Raw genomic sequence first — 16,354 nt, forward strand, 5'->3', positions numbered from 1 at the left:
CGCCCTCCTTGCGGTCTCCGGGGGAACGCGCAGCCAATCCCCGCCGCCCACTGCGGGCTCGCCCGGGCCCCGGCCACTGCGCGTCAGCCCCCGGCGGGGCTTTTCCCCTCTCTCCCCTGTCGTTTCTCTCCCTCTCTTCTCTTTCCTCTTTTCTTTTCTCCAAGACAAGTTTTTAAACTTTGTTGAACTCGCCCACCGAACTTTCTTAAAGGGGCCGCGCGCACTCCCGCGCTGTCCCAGCCCGCGGGAAGTGGAGCTGGGTGCCCGGCACCCTGCGCAGCTCGACATCCTCGCCTCGGCAGCCCCACGCAAGGGGCTCCTGGGTCGTCGGCTTCAGGAAGTAGGCTCCCCTTGTACCCTGATCTGAGGTTATAGGGTCGGCCCACTCATGTCACTCCCAAGTCCAGCCCCCCCAGAGCTGGTCCACGCTCTCCTCCCTCCCTAGAGCTCAGGGCTGCTGGGGGCCGGGTTCTGGAGAAGATGATGGGGGCGGGGGATGGGTGCGGACACCTGGGCTGTGGCCCCGGCTGGCCGCCGCTTTGCTGCGTGACCTTGAGGAAATCACTTCCCCTCTCTGGCCTCAGGCTTCCAGCCCAGAGGGTGGGACTTAGATCTAAAACTCCCTACCCGCTACCAGTCACTGAATAGGACTCTGGGCGGGGAAACGAACCTTTGGGACCCAAATGGTTATTAGCCCCGGGAGGGGGTACCTCAAATGACCTAAAAGGTTCCATTCGCTCCCTCCACCCCAACCCCAATTTTTGGGTCCTCTCTTTTTTCGTCTTAAATGTGCTCCCCTCCCCCCCAACACACACACACACACACACACACACACCTTCTTTTCCCCTCCAGGTCATACCCGATGGCGGGGGGAGGGGAGAACAGCCTCGCAGCTCCGGCGGGGTGGTAGTGACTCCCCTCTGCGGGTCTCCAGGACGCGGCTCCCGGATGGGTTTCCCTTTGACTTTGGAAAACCCACGCCCGCCTCGGGTTGAGCTTGAAGCACAGCAACCACAAACCGGGTGGAGCTGCCTCAGAACCGGGCACCTCCTCCGCGCCCCTGCCTCCGAACTCGAGCTACCACCCGATGCCAGATGTTCCGTTGGGTTTCGGGGAGACCCGCGGAACCCTGGTCGGGATCGGGCGTCGCCGGGTGTGATCTGCCTCCCTGTATCTAGTGTCTGTTCTGACTTTCCCTACCAAACCAGGTCGTTGCACCTGGGTTTTAAGATTGGAAGCGACGCGCAGCGTCAGTGGAATGGGAGAAGTTAGATTTGCAGTCAAACCAGTTAGGATCAGAGACCTTGGACGAGTGACTCCATCCTTCAGAGCCTCAGTGTGCCGGCCTGCTTGCTAAATAGAGCTGGCATTACCTTAAAGGAGTATTGAGAATGGAAGCATGCAATATTCCTGACTTAGTCTCCCCAACAAATTATAATCTTTCTAACCTTCCATTTCACAGATGAGTAAATTGAGGCCTACAAATAGGCGATATCTTTCCCAACGACATAATCTTTCATTCAGTAAATTATTGTTGAGCACCTACTGTGTGCTGGTGACAAAGCCAGTAGCACCCTAGTTTCCCACCACCCCCATTGCCAGCATTTGGTTCAGGCCCTAGTATGAGGGCAGCTGCCTCCTATAGGAAGCTGGCACTGCCATTCCATGAGAGGTGTTTCACTTCACCCAAAGTTCTTAGATACTTCCAGCCTCTGGCACCTCCAGATGGAGCCAACCTTGTGAACCCGCAGATATCCCCACCATTCTTCACAGGTCTTAGCTCATCTGGCATCGTCTTCCTCACCCTCTTCCCTAGATCTTCCCACCAGGCATACTACCGCCTTTGGCCCTGCTCTAGTCTTCCTGCTCTCCCTCCTCCCTTTTTGTTCTTTCCCCTCTTTTTTCCCTGACTTATCAATTCCAGTCCTCCCCTCAAATTCCTACTATGGCCCCATTTTTTCCAGGAGGAGGAGCCTGACCAGTTTTCTAAACCCAGGTATCCTCTAGACGTTAGTTCAAATTTTTCAAAGAGTAAGGGAGTCTCATCTTGCCCTTCAGGTCTCCACTTTATAGAGGAGGAAACTGAGGCCAAAAGAGGCCCATGTGACAAATGATGCAGGGTCCACAGTTGACCCCCATCACTGTAGTTTTCCATGACATGAAGCTGATTATCTTTAAATAATATTTATTACTTTTCTGATGATAATAGCAATCCATGCACATTGTTGAATAGTTGCAAGCTATAAAATAGTTTAGAAAACAATCTGCCATTTAGGGCATGAGATTATTAATAGTTCATTCTAGTCTTTTTGTCTGTGCCTATTTTAAAAAACAAAATTGCAATCTATGCTGAACATACAATTTCAATACTCCTTTTTTTTCCTTAAATTTATCCTGAACATTTCTTTTTAAATTCTTCAGACAAAATTTTTTTAATGATTGCTTAACCCCCATTAGATGTGCCATAATTTATTTACCTTATCTCTTGTTGTTAGACATTTGTATTATTTCCAGTTTTATTCTTTTTTGCCTTCATAAGAAACACCTTATACAAGGATTTTTAGTGCCTCAGAAAGCTTCCTATATGTGTGACCAGCCCTTAAGCACATTGGAGGCAGCAACTGTCTTATTCCTCCTTGTAACCTCCTCAGCTCCTGAAGTGTAAGAATTTCTGACTCCACAGGGACGTGAAGATTATATAAATGGAAAGCTCCCACCCAGCCTGGTGTGAGTACCCAGTGATGCCACCACCTTGGGGGTTGATGCACGTGGGCCTGGATAGAGGAGTTCAGAGTATACAACTCTGGCAGACTCCCTGGAGGCTGAGAATTTTGGACTCAGACCCCTAACTATAACCTAGGAGCCCAGCTTCTAGCAACCTCTCTGGTGCCTGCTCTTCCCCCAATGCCAGGCTTCCCATCACCTCTGAGCTTCTCACGGTTCTGTTCCATTTGTCTGGAACTGTCCCCTTTCCCCAGGTTCCTGATCTTCCTGCACCCACTCCCCACTCCCCACTGCCCTTCCCAGATGCTCTCAGAGTGCCTTCTCTGTGTCCTCTTGTGCCCGGGAATACCTTTTCTTGCAGTCTCACCTACCAGATGGGAAAATCTCAGACTCTGTAAAGTATCCACAACCCCTGCTAAGTGAATACAGCCCCTCAATCTCTGCAGCCCCAGGTCTTCAGCAGAGAGCTTGATGAGTGATGGGCATTTGCAGTAGTAGGTATTCAATAGACCTTTGCTGAAATGATACCAGGCCGTTCCTGGGGCCTCTGAGTTATCTGGGGCCTGTGGCCCTTACTCTTTGATTTATGGTATATACATTACCCTTTGGTGTTTCATTCTGTTTTTTGTTTTTTAACTTTTATTTATTTAAGTGTGTTTTTCCAGGACCCATCAGCTCCAAGTCAAGTAGTTGTTTCAATCTGGTTGTGGAGGGCGCAGCTCACACTGGTCCATGCGGGGATCGAACCAGCAACCCTGGTGTTGCGAGCATCGTGCTCTAACCAACTGAGCTAACCAGCCGCCCCTGGTGTTTCATTCTTAAGGGAGGAAAAAGAGTCAGCCTCCTGAGAAACACTGCTCTGGGACCCACCCAGCATCCTAAGGGTGTGCCTGGACTTTAGGGTAGGCCTCCTATTCTAACCCCAGCTCCCCCACCTTCACGAGAGCCTGGGCAGTAAGTAGGCAGGTAGAGAGTGACCTTGAGGCCCAAAGGCTGGGGTGTAGCTGAGGTGTATTTTCTTGGCACTTACAGGTTTAAGCTGCACTTGAATGTGAGAGGTCTCACTCAGGAAGGGAAGGGGGCAGGATGCTAGCATTTATAAAGTACCTACTCCTTCCTGCCCAGGCAATTAATATGTAGCCTCACAGAGTCTTCCCATTGTCCCTGCTTTCCCTAGTTATAAAAACAGGCCCAGAAGTATTAGGGGAAGTCACCCAGCTATTAGTGGATGGCATGCATGGTGGGAAATAGCCTTGTGATAGGATTCTAATTCTGTGATCTTGGGGGACCTACCAGCTGAGTATCAGTGAGCGCCCCTGTGAAATGGGGATACTAGTGCACAACTTCAAGGGTGTGTTATGTAAGGTAAGTGAGAGCTCGTGGAAAGCACTTGGTGGTGTGGTTGTTGCCCTTGATCCTACTGCTAGTTTGAAGAATAGTGGTGCAGCTCAAGATCAGAGACTGGGTCATTTCAACCCAAAAATCCTGAGCTCTCTCCTCCCCTTACCCTTCTTTACTCTGGGCTACATAGTTACCTAGACCCCAGGTTCAAATCCAAAGCCAACAGTATTTCCAAACAAGCTGTGCCAGGAGACCTAGGTTTAAGTTTAGATGACCATGGCAACTTGTGTGACCAGAGGCAGTTTAATCTCTCTAAGGCTTTGTTTTTCTCCTGGTCAAACTAGATATGCCTTTCAGGTTCTCATGAGGGGTGATCCAGTCTTTCTTGAGTGTTAAATGAGATCCTGGCTCTGGAAGTTCTATGAAGTCTTCAAAGTTCTAGGACCACAGGACGGGTGATTATAAAATCAGCAAAAAAGTAGAACCAAGAACTTAATTTCAAATCCAATCTTCCCAAGAGGCAATGTTTCCCCTCCTCCCCCAACATAATGTTATTTCTTCTGTTCCCACATGGCTGAAAATTAGGGGAGAACCCCAATGACAGGGATGATGTCTTTTTTTCATTTTTGAATTCCCAGTGCCCAGCCCAGGCAGGTCCTAGTACAGGGGGTTCAGTAATGAATATTGAATGAATAAAAGGCTTAGGTTACCATGGAAAAATCCCTGAGAAAAGTATTTTTTTACTAACATGTCAATGAATGCTTCTTCCCTCTCCCAAGGTGGGGGAGAGAATGGGATCCCAGGAATGTGAAAGGGAAGCGATTAAAAACAACAATCAGAAACCCAAAAAGGGTGTCTGGGCAGATCAAAGTTTCCTGGCCTGCACCCAGGGCTCCCAATTGATGCCTCCCTCTCAGCAGCCAGAGCCGCTGCCCACCACCAGTGCCACCCCAACCTCTGGGCCAGCAGCCTTTGCAGATGTGCAGGTTCAGCGGCTGAACTCAATTCACCTGAGGCTGCGCGCAAGGTACTGAGTTCATTTCATACTTTCTAGTTAATTGCAAAGACAGGTAGCTTGGAAATTTTCTTTATAAGAAAAAGTAAAACGAATCAACGGTTTTTTCATGTGGAGCCCTTAATGATCTTGTATCCCCCAGAAAATCTGTGTGTTTTAAAAAAAAAAAAAAGTTTTAAGTTCTGGCAACGATTAAATGGCACTTGCTAAACTTTTACTGGTTTGGGTCCTTCCCAGGAAACCAAAGGTCACTGAGAATGGCTCTCTGGCCTGCTTCCCTGCCTGAGTGGCTGGTCCTCCCAGAGCCTGGGAGAGGCCCCCCCCCAACCCCAGGCCAGACAAACTGTAGAATTGCCTGGCGTGCTTGGGAAGCTGGCCCCACTGGGCATAATTGCCAAGACCTAGGGACTGAAAGTAAGAATAGTTGTACTTGACCAGGGTCCAGTGGGACAAGTGACAGTCTTTTGGGGGTTAGGGCTCTGTGTAGGGTAGGGTGGGGCGGGGTAAGGAGGGAAGAGGAGCTGGCTCTACCTTCACCACTGGAGGTGGCAGTGAGGCACCTGTACCTTCCATCTTTACAGTCTTTTTTGTCTTCCAGAAAAGCTCTTGTTCATAAGGAGAAGGGAGCAGATGCACTCATTCTCTCTCAGGCCTTACGGATTTAAGCAGGGAGTAGGGAGAGAGGTCAGTGCCTAACCCGAAGGAATGCTTCCCCCAAGGTGGGCATTGCAGGTGATAAAATCTGTATTAAAAGGGGCCCTAGAGGTCATCCAAGCCAGTGGGCCTCACACTTGGCTGCAGGCCAGAATTGGCTTTTGAAAAAGACAGATTCCTAGGGCCCATCTGAAAACAACTACATCCAGATCTTTGGAGACAGACCTTGGGAATCTCCTTGTACCCCCAATAACTAGAACCCTAGGACCTAAATCCAGGTGCCTACATCAAACACTTGAATCTCCACCAATAACTGATCCAGCTTCTGCCTGAACTTGGGGAGAAGCAGCTCACATTACCCACCCCAAACTGCTCATTTCACTGCTTCACCTCCGGTTCTTCCAGGTTCTAGACTGAGACAGGCCTGGGTTCAAACCTTGCTGCACTTTATATTTGTTTTTGTGACTTTGTGCAAAGTGACTAAGGACGCTCTGCCTCGGTTTCCTCCTCTGTGAAATGGGGACAGTTTTGTGGGATCACACAACAGTGCTTGACACAGTGCTTGGCATTATGTCCTGTCAATTAAAAATTTAAGTTGTACCTCCAGTTAAACCCAACTCTGTCTCCTTGTTCCTTCACCCAACTCTTCATATATATGGCTCTGGGTTCTATAGCTTCATAGAGCAAAGCCCTGCTCCCTGTCTTAGGATGGTCCTTGGCAGACCCAGGCCCCCGTCCCAGTACCTGACCCTGATTCCTGTCCCCTAACACCCTGGCTGGCCCCTCTTCTGGACTGTCTGGCACTAAGGGTGGTGAAGTATTGTGGGAGGGGAACTCTGCTCAGGAGGGCCAGGCCTCCTACAGTTCCTTGAGCATGTGGAGGACCAGAGAAGCTGATGGGAAAAAAGCTGCAGAACACAATGACCCAAGGAGCGCAGAGGTGGCTCCCTCATCCTGCTAGTATAAGGCTGCTAAGTTAGACTGCCGGCTGTGTGCCAGGCACAGAGCTACGCGTAACGAGTCCCAGCTCTCATAGCTGGCCGGGTAGATAATTTTTCTGTATTTTACATTTGAGGTGCAGCGAGGTTAAGTTACCTGTACAGTGGTGCACAGCTCTGACAGGACGGGGATTTGAACCCAGGTCTCCCTATACCCCACTAGTGACACTAGAATGGAACGAAGGAATCGAATTTGAATTGAGGTCTAAGTCCAAAATGCAGTTTTCTTCCAGGAATCATCTAGATAAATATTTGCTAATTTCTTACCTAACAATAATCCCTTGTATTTACACACTATGCTTTATTTTTTTTTCCATGAAGTACACCTTCATGTTTTTCTTTTTTGTTTTTAAAAGAGCTAATATTTGCTCATGGTGCTCCCGGTATACAATTCACAAAGGACAAAAGAATGTTAAAAACTGTTTTCAATTCTTCAGAATGTTAAATAGAATTACCAGATGACCCAACAAGTCTACTCTTAGGTATGTACCCAAAAGAATTAAAAACAGGTATTTAAATAAAAACCTGTACATGAGTGTTCACGGCAGTGCTATTCACAACAGCCAAAAGGTAGAGGCAACCCAGATGTCCCTCAGCTGATGAATGGATAAACATATGGTACATACATACAATGGAATATAAAAAATCCATGAAAAGGATCCATGTGGATGAACCTCCAAAACATGCTAAGTGAAAAAAGCTACACACAAAAGGTCACATACTGTATGGTTCCAATTATATGAAATGTCCAGAATCAGCAAATCGCTAGAGACAAAGCAGATTAGTGATGGCCAGGAGTCAGGGGAGGGGAGCCGGGGAATGATGGCTAATGGATATGGGGGTGATGAAAATGTTGGGACTACATCGAGGTGATGGTTGAACAACACTGAGGATACTGAATCATACACTTTAAAATGGTTAAAATGACTCATGTTATGTGAATTTTAACTCAATTTTATAAAAATATTGAACATTGTCTCCCCCAACCCCACCCCTCGCAACTAGTACAAGTTCTGGAGCTGTTCTGAGCATTTATAAACATTTGTATGTATAGTCTTTCATGTAAGTGGTAGCATCCTATCTGCATTGTTTTGTACCTTGTTTCTTTTACCTGGCAGAGATCTTGGAGATTATTCTACCTTAGCACATAACAGACTGGCTGTGCTCTTTTTAACATCTCTCTACTGTTCCATTTTGTGGATGTGCCCTGGTTTATCTAGCCTGTCCCCTTTTGATGGGCATTTAGATTGTTTCCAGCCTTTTGCTATTTTAAACAAGGCGGCTATACATGGCCTTGACATGGGTCATTTCACACAAGCCTCTGTGAGGAAATTCCTAGAAATGGAATTGCGGGGTCAAAGGGCATGTGCATTTTAATTTTTCCAGTTGCAAAACTAGTGCATACTTGTTATACAAATTTCAAACAACTCAGAAGCTAAAAAGTGAAAGAAGCCCGCCCCATGACCCCAGTCCCACGCCTCTGAGGAGGGGTTGCCCCCTCTTCCTGTCTGCCTCCCTTTTCTGGAGTCTTCCTCCCTGGCCTTGGGTCTGCAACTCTCAGAGCCTTCCTTGCCTGCCTAATTCTGGGTCTCCGCTCCTTCTATTCCCCCACCTCTTCCTTCCGAGGGATAAGGCCTCAGTAGTTTACCATCTGTCCCCTGAGCTGGGGCTGAGGCTCACAGTCAAATATAATGTATTTCCACCAAACCTATCAGTGGCAGGCCCCCGCCACTGCTTTGAAGTTATAGACTGTTCAAACCAAAAGGCACGGGCTTCTCATCCAACCCTCACATTCCACCTTATACAGGAGGCAACCGAGGCTCAGAGAAGGGAACTGTGGCTCAGTGAGTGGATTTACAGAGCCAGGAAGAGAAGCTACATTGCCTGACACTTTGTCCAGGAGTCATTTCACTCATTTAATATAGTTACTGAGTAACACGAAGGCCCAGTTAGGCACTGGGCTCCAGCAGTGAATGAGACAGAAACCTTACGTTGTGTTCAGGGAGACCAACACAAAACAAGTAAACAGAATATTTCACTTACACGTGCCATGTAAGCATAAAAGTGACTTGGCCCCCAAAGTTTTAATTTGGTGGTGATATCCGAGCTGGGACCTGAACGATGGGAAAGAGCCAGTTAAACCAGCATATGTAAAGGTCCTGCGGTAGGAAGATGTGTGTGTTTGACAGACAAGAAGAAGGCCAGTGTCACCTGAAACTAATATAAAAAAATTTAAAGAAGAAGAAAGAGGAGGAGATGGCCAATGTGATTAGAGCAAATGAGGTGGCAGCGGTGCAGAGGGCGAGTCATGGGTCTGAGAGGCAGTGAGGTCATTCTGTAAAGCCGTAAGGTCAGCTTCTCCCTACCCTTCCTCTGCCCCTAATAGCTCAATCTGGAGGACATGGCAGGGATCCCTGAACCCTTGCTGAATGAATGAATGAGCACTGTGGTGAAGGTGAGAGAAGAAAAGCGGCAGATAGGTTTATTATAGAATCCTTGAACAGAGACATAGATTCAAGCCCAGGGATTACTTGCTGGGTGGCTTGGGGCCTGCTGTTGGTCTGTATAATCATCATAATGGCAGCATCTGTGTTGCAATTACTCCACTCTGCCCTTGTAGCTATCATGGGAAAGCAGCCATAGACAATACAAAAACATGGGCAGGGCTGTGTGCCAATAAAACTTTATTTACAAAACCAGGCTGTGGGCCAACCCATGCCTTAGAGAGTATTTAAAATGTGCCAGGTACAGTCTTAAGAACCTTACGTGTATTAACAAATTATAATGAGAGGCTGGACAGATAATTTTTCTGTATCTCATTTGGGTCTTGGACCCCCGTTGAGACTGAGGTGGTATCTCTGGATGCTGGCTCTGGAAACCTATAGACACACAGAGTTGTGCACACAGCTTGGGAGGTTAAGGACCTTTGTGGGCCCTCTCGATGAATAATCCCTAAGGCCCCTTCTGCCTCCGACAGGGACCATGTGGTGGTGCTAGGAATCGTGGAATGCCAGCGGGAAGGCTCTGAGAGACAGAGGAGGAATTGTGAGCTTCTGGAATGGATGGCAGACTTGCACAGCAGTCTAGGGGCTGGCTGACAAGAGGCCTCCACTCAACCTCTCTGCTGGAGTCTGTATTATGAGCTCTAGACAGTTGTCTTCTCAGGAAAACGTGGCCCACTTAGTCCCTGGAGGACTTCCTTCCCAAAGCAAATGGCAGAAAAAGCCTAGCTGGGGGAGTTGCCCTGCGGGAGACTCCCTCAGCCCTGTTTCCTGGCGGAGCTGGTGGGTCAAGCCATTTCTTCAACTCTGTGCCTCCAGTGTAAAACAAAGGAGTTGGATTAGACTCATTCTTTCCAACTATAGATATTTATGAGCAGCTACTGTATAGCAAAGATCACATTGGACCCCACCAGTGATGAAGCAGCGTCAAGCATAGGGAAGCATGCCCCAGGGGAGTGAGAGGCCACCTGCAGCCTTCAGCCAGGCCAGCTGGGGGGCTGCTGCACTGGAGCTGGACTCTGAAGATGGGTAGCTGGGAGCATTCCAGGCAGAGGGAAGGACATGGGTATGGAAAAACTCAGGGTGTGTAGAGCCTGGTTTGGCTGGAGTGTCAGGTGAACAGACAAGGAGAATTGGGTCCATGGTTTGGGCCCTGGTGGGAGCTGGACCAAGGGTCATAAGGTCGTGGAGAGAGGGGCAAGCACTGGGCCCCCCCAAAGAGCTTTGTAGGAGGGGATTAGGGAGGGACAGTGAATCCTGGGGTCGGTGGGAGGCACTAGGGAAGGACAGAGAAAAGGCCAGGTTTGGTAGGAAATCTGTCTCAGGCGTTGGAAATGGGAGGCTGGAGCTGAGAGATTAGGCAAAAGACTGCCCACGGTGATTGCCGAGCAGGCAGTGGCTGTCTTCTCAGGGGAGATGCTGGTAGGTGCTTTAGGAAGTAGGTTTGGGAAGTTCCATTGTCCCCATTCCACCCCCAACAGTCCTCTGGGACGTCCACAGTGCATATTAGCATGTGAAAGGCTCAGAAAGAAGGGGCGGTGGGGGTAAGGAGATTGGTTTAGCTGCTGTGGGCAGGGGAGGCTCACTGAGGCTCATAGGACGACTTCCTGGAAGAACATTCCAGACAAAAGTAAGGCATCTAAAAGATGTAACCATCTGACAAAGCTGAGTATATTTTCTAAATGTTTTGGAGTAATCTAGCCTCAGTTGGAGGGACGGATGGAGGAAGCGTGGTGGGGCAGGTATGACCACGCTGAAGGCAGCCTGAGCCTTGTCCGTCTCTATTGGAAACCATCTCCCCTCACAACATTTTAACCCAAGAGGTTGGGATTGTTAACTTTTTTCCAGATGAAGAAGCAGCTGCTCAGAGAGGTTTAAAAGCTGCCACAAGATTACAGCGCAGGAAAGCAAGGAAGCCAGGACTGGACTTGCATCCTAGCGTCTGACCTCAAGCTCCTTGCCTTTAACCTCCAGAGCATGCAACCTGGCAATTAGATTTAACTCTGAAAGAAGTCGGGATTAAAAGCAACATTAAATCAATGGATGGTTGGTAGATGAAGCAGTCAGGTCCCCCTTTCCCTCCTACCGCCTCAGTGGGGGCTGGCTGCCTGCCACCCTGCCCAAGCCTCCAGCTCTTTAAGAATTGCTGGTTGTCCTGAGATACTGAAACCAAGAGAAATGGCAGAGTCTCGGACACGGGGGCTTGGGAGCAGGTTGAGAGAAAGAAACAATTTTGTAGGATGATTATAGTTCATTTGTTATCGGATGGACTTGGATCCACCACTTATCAGCTATGTCACCTGGGACAATAAATAGACTGTCTGAGCCTCAGTTTCCCCAGTTGTAAAATGGGGATGGTGATAGTACCTGCCACACAGTGGATATAAAGATGAAATGCAGTGCTGTGTGTAACACACAGCCCAAGGCCTGTACGTGTATATGGTAGCGGCCACATACATGGCTTTGATTACCAGTATCGTTATCCTCAGGTGGTTGGGATGGGTCCTGAGGTTTCTTTGACATTCTGCAGGACTCGATGAGTTCACATTTTGAGCCTGAAATTCCACAAGCTGTTGGAGCTGCTGGACTGGAGGTCAGGAGAGAGGTCTGGAGTGGAAACTCTGGTCTGAGAGTCTGAAGCACAGCTCAAAGGTGGTCTCTGGGAATCTGGAGCCAGGCTGATGTGTGGGGCATCTTCTGGAGGACACCATGCAGAAGAGCTCAGAGATGCTACCAGAGCTTCCCTCCCTTTTCAATCCCTGGCCCCATTTAGAGTCAGCTTTGGGCACGGAACAAGTCAGGGCTCTGGAGTCAAAACACTGGTTTTGCATCTTGCTCTTCCACGATGCAAACTTGGTGTAAACTTGGGCAAGTCACTCAAATGTCTCTACTAGGCAGTTTCCCCATCTGTGCAAAGGACTGTATAATAATGCTAACCCCAAGGGGAGGTTGAGAGGATGGGTCTAGACTCCAAAGAGAAGATATGAAAGCACTTAGTAAACTTTAAAGGCCGCACAAATGCAGGACATAACTTTTCTCACAGACCTGATGCCAGTGGCACCTCTTCCATGAAACCTTCCCAGACTGCACAAATGGAATGGAATTCTTTCTCCACTGATCTCCTGCTGCTCATCTGAACCTTACGTATACACCTGCTGCCCCCATCAAGAGGCACGATTATCAGGACAGGACAGGTCTCTTGAATTCTGAGCAGTATCTCCTGACACCCTTCTTGTGGTCTGTCCACCCAGCACTTTCCTTGCACTTGTCCTGTCCTCTGTCTGTAGGATGCAAAACCAGCTAGGTTCATCCTCTGTCGCTCTGCCCCCTGACCATGGTACCATGGTGCACAGTGGAATCCTTCACCCAAGTAGACTGATAAATCTCTGAGAATTTACACTTGGGCCTGGAATTGACAAGGAGTCAATTCAGCATCTCTCTGAGTAATTAAACGTGTAATACGCAAAACTCAGAAGCTGGTAGCTTTCCTTTTCTGTAAGTGGTGAAACAGGGAAAGCTGTGATCAGAGAAGCAAAGACAAGTGATAGAGAAGCCTTCCTGGGCTTCATCACGTGTGGAGGCTTCCTTCCAGTAAATTCCCTTTTGGGCTTCATCTAGTACTTGTGGGTTGTAATACTTCCTGAACTTTACAGAAAAAGAAAGTAAGTCTTACAAAGACCAGCATGCCTGAGGTCACGTCATGAATTAAGAGCAGAGACACCACATCACATATACTTCCTTCTAATCATGTTTTAAACAGATTATTTCAGGTAAAATTGGCACACACATGTTATAAAGTGTGCAATTTGATAAGCTTTGATATACGCACGCGTAGGTGTACGTTTGTGAAACCATCATCGCATTTAAGATAACGAACAGATCCATCATCAAAGTTTCCTCCTGCCCCTTCTTAATCCCTTCAGCTGCTCCCTGACACTCCAGGCAACCACTGAACTGCTTTTAGTCACTATAGATTAGTTTGCATTTTCTAGAATTTTGTATAAATGGAATCATACACTGTGTAGTCTTTTTTGGTCTTTCAGTCAGCATAATTTTTTTGAGGTTCATCCATGTTGGATATCTTAATAGATCATTCCATTTTTGTGGCTGAGTAGTAATCAGTTACATGGATATACAACTACCTTCACCTTTGATGGACATTTGGGTTGTTTCCAAGTTTTGGCTATTACAAATAAAACTGCTATGGACATATGCTTTTGCTATTTCTTTTAGAGAGATACCTAGGAGTGGAGCGGTTGGATCATAATGATAGGTGGATACCATGTTTAACTTCTTAAAAAACTGCCAGTGTTTTCCAAAGTTGATTATACTGTTTTGCACTCCCACCAGCAATGTATGAAAATTCTAGTTGCTTCATATCCTCACCAAACCCGTGGTTTCAGTCATAGTTTTAAGAATTCTAATGCGTGGCTATAGTTTTAAGTTTTATCTTTAGGTCTATCATCTATTTTGAGTTGATAATATTGATATGGGCTATCAGTCAAATTTCTTTTGTGTGTGTATGAATATCTGATTATTCCAGCATCATTTGTTGGAAAGATTATTCTTCTTACAAATGAATTCACTTTCTTTAATAGATATGTTGCCATTTAGATTATTTCTTCTCTTGAGACACACTTTGTGTCTTTTATTAAGGAATTTCTCCATTTCATCTCATTTGTCAAATTTATTGGCATAACGTTTTTACAAATGATGTCGAGCATCTTTTCATGTGCTTATTGGCCATTTGTATCTCTTCTTTGGAGAAATGTCGATTCAAGTCCTTTGCCCAATTTTTAATTGGTTTATTTGTTTTTATTATTGTGTTTTAAGTGTTCTTTATATATTCTATACACAAGTCCCTTATCAGATATATAATTTGCAAACATTTTCTCCCATTCAATGAGCTGTCTCTTCCCTTTCTTGAGCATCCTTTGAAGCACAAAAGTTTTAAATTTTGATAAAGTCCATTTTATCTACTTTTTCTTTTGCTTTTGGTGTCCTAAGAATCTGTTGCCTAATTTGAGATTTATTCCTATGTTTTCTTCTAAGAGTTTTATAATTTCAGTTCTTACATTTAAATATTTGATCTATTTTGAGTTACTTTTTGCATATGATATGAGGTAAAAGTTTCAACTTCATTTTTCTTTTTTGTATGTGAATATCCAGTTGTCCCAGCACTTTTTGTTGAAAAGACTATTCTTTCACAATTGAATGGTCTTTGCATTTTTGTTGGAAATCAATTGACCATAGACACATGGGTTTATTTCTGACTCTTAATTCTTTTCCATTGATCTAAATGTCTATCCTTATGCTAGTACCATTCTGTTTTAATTACTGTTGGTTGTTTGTGGTAAGTTTTAAACTCAGGAAGTGTGGATCCTCCAACTTTGTTCTTTTTCAAGATTGTTTTGGCTATTCTGGGTTCCTTGAAATTCCATATGAATTTTAGCATCAGCTTGTCAATTTCTACAAAGATGGTAACTGGGATTCTGATAAGGATGGTGTTGAAACTAGATCAAATGGGGAGTATTTGGGGAGTAAATGGGAAATATTTGACACAGATTTAATTGCTAACACTATTAAATGTCCTGAGCCGTGAAGATAGGATGTTTCTCCATTTATTTAGATCTTCTTTGATTTTATTCAACAATGTTTTCTGGGTGTGTTTTTCACTTCTCTTGTTAATCTATTTCTAAATATTTTATTCTTTTTTATGTTATTATAAATGGAATTATTTTCTTAATTTTATTTTCAGATTGTTGATTTGTGTATAAAAATACAGTTGATTTATATATATTAATCTTTTATTCTACAACCTTGCTGAACTTGTTTATTAGCTCTAACAGTATTTTTTTATGGATTCCTTGGAACTTTCTGTATACAAAATCGTGTCACCTGCAAGTATAGTTTTATTTCTTCCCTTCTAACCTCGATGCCTTTTATTTTTATTTTTTTGCCTAAGTGCCCTAACTGAAACCTCTAGTACAATGTTGACTAGAAATAGTGAAAGCAGACATCCTTGTCTTGTTCCTGATCTTAGGGAGAAAGTGTCAAGTCTTTTATTATTAAGTATGATGTTAGCTGTGGATTTTATGTAAATGCCCTTCATCAAGTTGAGGAAATTATCTTCTATTCCTAATTTGTTTTGTTTTATTATAAATGAGTTGGATTTTGTCAAATGCTATTTTTCATCTATTGAGATAATCATGTACTTTTTGTTGTTTTTAATTCTATTATAAGGTATATTACATTAATTGTTTTTTGGATGTTTAACCAACCTTGCATTCCTAGGATAAATCCCACTTGGTCATGGTGTAATTCTTTTTATATGTTGCTAGATTCAGTTTGCTAGTATTTTGTTGGCCTACTGGCCTGCAGTTTTCGTATGATGGCTTTGGTTTTAGAATCAAGGTAATTCTGACCTGATAAAATGAGAAAGTATTCCCTCCTTTTCTGTTTTCTTGTAGAGTTTGTAAAGAATTGGTATTAATTCTTCTTTAAATGTTTGGTAGAATTCATCAGTGAAGCCATCTGAGCCAATGGATACTTTTCTTTAATATTTCAATCTCTTTACTTGTTATAGGTCTATAGGGATTGCCTATTTCTTCACGAGTCAGTTTCAATAGTTTGTTTCTTTCTAGGAATTTGTCCATTTTATCTGAGTTATTTAATTTATTGGCATACAGTTGTTTATAGTAGTCCTTTATAATTCTTTTTATTTGTGTAAGTTTAGTAGTAATGTTCCCTCTTTCATTTCCGATCCTAGTAATTCGAATCTTTTTTTTTCTTGGTCACTATAACTAAAGGTTTGTCAATATTGTTGATTTAAAAAAAAAACAATTTTTGGTTTATTGATTTTCTCTTTTTCTGTTCTCTGTTTCATTAATTTACACTGTAATCTTCCTTATTTCCTTACATCTGCTTGCTTTAGAGTTAGTTTGCTCTTCCTTTTCCTGTGTGTTAAGGTGAAAGTTTAAGTTATTGATTTGAGATCTTCTTTTATAACATAGGCATTTACAGCTATAAATTTCCCTTTTAGCACTACTTTAGGCTGCATTCCATAAGTTTTGTATGTTGTGTTTCTATTTTAATTTATTTCATTTACTTATATTCTAACT

The 16,354-nt window shown here is 44.9% G+C and overlaps 1 long non-coding RNA gene across 1 annotated transcript in view; it reads left to right on the plus strand.

Annotated features, from left to right (window-relative positions):
* LOC109456404 (uncharacterized) overlaps positions 1-16,354 on the plus strand; it is a 41,521-nt gene that overhangs the window by 557 nt on the left and 24,610 nt on the right. The window lies entirely within an intron of this gene.

The sequence above is a fragment of the Rhinolophus sinicus genome, chromosome 3 (assembly GCF_057876585.1).
Source record: "Rhinolophus sinicus isolate RSI-liver-muscle chromosome 3, RSI-T2T, whole genome shotgun sequence".
Lineage (NCBI taxonomy): Eukaryota > Metazoa > Chordata > Mammalia > Chiroptera > Rhinolophidae > Rhinolophus > Rhinolophus sinicus.